Source organism: Triticum aestivum, chromosome 3A (genome assembly GCF_018294505.1).
Source record: "Triticum aestivum cultivar Chinese Spring chromosome 3A, IWGSC CS RefSeq v2.1, whole genome shotgun sequence".
In the NCBI taxonomy this organism is placed as follows: domain Eukaryota; kingdom Viridiplantae; phylum Streptophyta; class Magnoliopsida; order Poales; family Poaceae; genus Triticum; species Triticum aestivum.
In genome coordinates, this window is record NC_057800.1 from 263,044,278 (window position 1) to 263,048,836 (window position 4,559).

The following is a 4,559-nucleotide window of genomic DNA, read 5'->3' on the forward strand; positions in this document are numbered from 1 at the left end:
TCTCGCTCTCATTTTGCGTAAGTTAGCCACCATATATGCTAGTGCTTCCTGCAGCTCCACCTCATTACCCCTTTCCTACCCATAAGCTTAAATAGTCTTGATCGCGAGGGTGTGAGATTGCTGAGTCCCCGTGACTCACAGATTACTTCCAAAACCAGTTTGCAGGTGCCGATGAAACCGTGCAGGTGACGCAACCCAGCTCAAGGAGGAGCTCGATGAAGATCTTGTTCATTGTGTTGTTTCGTTTCAATTGATCAGTAGTGGAGCCCAGTCGGGGCGATCGGGGATCTAGCATTAGGGGTAGTCTTCTTTTATTTTGGTTCCGTAGTCGGACCTTGTTTGTATCTGGATGATGTAATGCTATATTCATGTATTGTGTGAAGTGCCGATTGTAAGCCAACTCTTTATCCCTTTCATATTCAGTACATGGGATGTGTAAAGATTACCCCTCGTGCGACATGCGTACCATGCGGTTATGCCTCTAAGTCGTGCTCCGACACGTGGGAGATATAACCGCATCGTGGGTGTTACAAACAGAGTCTTAGTCATCTTGCCCATGAGGCATGGTTCGCAAGCATCAAATGATTCATAATCAAGTGATTTCAAAAGTCCATCTGCATGGAGTTTCTTCATGCACTTTACACCAATATGACCTAAACGGCAGTGCCACAAATATGTTGCACTATCATTATCAACTTTGCATCTTTTGGCATCAATATTATGAATATGTGTATCACCACAATCAAGATTCAACAAAAATAGACCACTCTTCAAGGGTGCATGACCATAAAATATATTACTCATATAAATAGAACAACCATTATTCTCTGATTTAAATGAATAACAATCTCACATTAAACAAGATCCAGATATAATGTTCATGCTCAACGTTGGCACCAAATAACAATTATGCGGGTCTAAAACTAATCTCGAAGGTAGATATAGAGGTAGCATGCTGACGGCGATCACATCGACCATGGAACCATTCCCGACGCGCATCGCCACCTCGTCCTTAGCCAATATTGGTTTAATCTGTAGTCCCTATTTCGAGTTACAAATATGAGCAACCGAACTGGTATCAAATACCCAGGCACTACTACGAGCATTAGTAAGGTACACATCAATAACATGTATATCAAATATGCCTTTGTTCACTTTGCCATCCTTCTTATCCACCAAATACTTGGGGCAGTTCTGCTTCTAGTGACCAATCCCTTTGTAGTAGAAGCACTCAGTTTCAGGCTTAGGTCGTGGTCGTGGTCGCCTCGCCAACTATTGCTTCTACAACTATCGCTAATGCATAGTGATAAAGTAAAGCAATTACATGGCATTTGCATTTCATACAATAAAGCGACAACCATAAGGCTCCTGCCAGTTGCCGATAACTTCTACAAAACATGATTATCTCATACAATAATGTGTATCACATCATGTCTTGACCGTATCACATCACGACATGCCCTGCAAAAACAAGTTAGACGTCCTCTACTTTGTTGTTGCAAGTTTTACATGGCTGCTACAGGCTTCTAGTAAGAACTGTTCTGACCTACGCATCAAAAACCACAACGGTGATTTATCAAGTTTGTTGTTTTAACATTCAACAAGGACCGGCCGTAGTTAAATTCGATTTAACTAAAGTTGGAGAAATAGACACCCGCCAACCACCTTTAGGCAAAACTAATTGCATGTCTGTCGGTGGAACCGGTCTCATGAATGTGGTCATGTAAGGTTGGTCTGGGCCGCTTCATCCAACAATACTGCCGAATCAAAATAAGACATTGGTGGTAATCAGTATGACGATCACCGCCCACAACTCTTTGTGTTCTACTCATGCATATCATCTACGCATAGACCTGGCTCGGATGCCACTGTTGGGGAACGTAGCTTGCAATTCAAAAAAATTCATACGCTCATGCAAGATCTATCTAGGAGATTCATAGCAACGAGAGGGGAGAGTGTGTCCATGTACCCTCGTAGACCGAAAGCTGAAGCGTTTAACAATGCGGTTGATGTAGTCAAACTTCTTCTCGTTCTGACCGATCAAGCACCGAACGTACGACACCTCCGATTTCCGCACACGTTCAGCTCGATGACGTCCCTCAAACTCTTGATCTAGCAAGGTGTTGAGGGAGAGTTTCATCAGCACGATGGCGTGGTGACAGCGATGGTGAAGTGATCCGTGCAGGGCTTCGCCTAAGCACTACGCCAATATGACCGGAGGCGTAAACTGTGGACGGGGGCGCCGCACACAGCTAAGCACTACGCCAATATGGCAGCCAAGGGGGCACCCCAAGTAGGAGGAATCCTACTTGGGTGCCTCCCAATTCGGCCTCCCCCTTCTCCATATTCATCCGGAGGGGGAAGGAAGGAAAAGGAAGGGGAGAAGGAAGGGGGAGGCCGAATTGCTCCCCTTCCTTTCTCCCTTCCCCTCTTTCCTTCCCCCCTTATTTTGGCCTACATGGGGTGCACCAGCCCCCTAGGGGCTGGTCTGTCCCCTTCTTGTCCCATTAGGCGCATGTAGTTGCCTGGGGGGTGCCCGGAACCCCTTCTGGTGACCCGATATGTACGCGGTACCCCCGGAACACTTCCGGTGTCTGAATATCATCATCCAATATATGAATCTTTACCTCTCGACCATTTCGATACTCCTCATCATGTCCGTGATCTCACCTGGGACTCCGAACAACATTCGGTCACCAAATCACATAACTCATATAATACAATATCGTCATTGAACGTTAAGCGAGTGGACCCTATGGGTTCGAGAACTATGTAGACATGACCGAGACACCTCTCTGGTCAATAACCAAGAGCGGAACTTGGATGCTCATATTGGTTCCCCCATATTCTACGAAGATCTTTATCAGTCGTACCGTGATGACAAAATACGTTATTCCCTTTGTCATCGGTATGTTACTTGCCCGAGATTCGATCGTCGGTATCTTCATACCTAGTTCAATCTTGTTACCGGCAAGTCTCTTTACTCATTTCGTAATGCATCATCCCATAACTAACTCATTATTCACATTGCTTGCAAGGCTTATTATGATGTGCATTACCGAGAGGGCCCAGAGATACCTCTCTGATACCCGGAGTGACAAATCCTAATCTTGATCTATGCTAACCCAACAAACACCTTCGGAGATACCTGTAGAGCATCTTTATAATCCCCCAGTTATGTTGTGGCGTTTGATAGCACACAAGGTATTCCTCCGGTATCCGTGAGTTGCATAATCTTATAGTTAAAGCAATATGTATATGACATGAAGAAAGCAATGGCAATAAAGCTTAACGATCATTACGCTAAGCTAACGAATGGATCTTGTCCATCACATCGTTCTCCTAAAGATGTGATCCCGTTCATCGAATAATAACACATGTTTATGGTTAGGAAACTTAACCATCTTTGATTAACGAGCTAGTGTAGTAGAGGCTTACTAGGGACACTGTGTTTTGTCTATGTATCCACACATGTATCAAGTTTCCAGTTAATACAATTCTAGCATAAATAATAAACATTTATCATGATATAAGGAAATACAAATAACAACTTTATTATTGCCTCTAGGGCATATTTCCTTCTGTTTCCCCCCTCTACCTTCTTGTGATGAATTGAGTTTTACCTTTGAGGTTTCAGTATTATTGGATTGAATACTTTTATGGATTTGAGAACAGTTAATGTATGTCTTGCGTGGGATACCCGTGGTGACAATGGGGTGTTCTATTGATTCACTTGATGTATATTTTGTCACACAACTCGCAGATTCCCGAGGTGACATTGGGGTAATCTATGCATAGGGGTTGATGCACGTTTTTCGAAGGAATATGCCCTAGAGGCAATAATAAAGTTGTTATTTATATTTCCTTATATCATGATAAATGTTTATTATTCATGCTAGAATTGTATTAACCGGAAACTTGATACATGTGTGAATACATAGACAAAACAGAGTGTCCCTAGTATGCCTCTACTTGACTAGCTCGTTAATCAAAGATGGTTAAGTTTCCTGACCATAGACATGTGTTGTCATTTGATGAACGGGGTCACATCATTAAGAGAATAATGTGATGGACAAGACATATTCCTTTGACTATGAGATTATGCAACTCCAGAATACCGGATGAACACCTTGTGTGCTATCAAACGTCACAACGTAATTGGGTGATTATAAAGATGCTCTACAGGTGTCTCCAAAGGCGTTTGTTGGGTTGGCATAGATCGAGATTAGGATTTGTCAATCCGAGTATCTGATAGGTATCTCTGGGCCCTCTCGGTAATGCACATCATGATAAGCCTTATAAGCAATGTGACTAATGAGTTAGTTGCCGGATGATGCATAATGGAACGAGTAAAGAGACTTGTCGGTAACGAGATTGAACTAGGTATGAAGATACCGACGATCGAGTCTCGGGCAAGTAACATACTGATGACAAAGGGAATGACGTATGTTGTCATTGCGGTTTGACCGATAAAGACCTTCGTAGAATATGTAGGAACCAATATGAGCATACAGGTTCCGCTGTTGGTTATTGACCGGAGATATGTCTTACATGAAGGT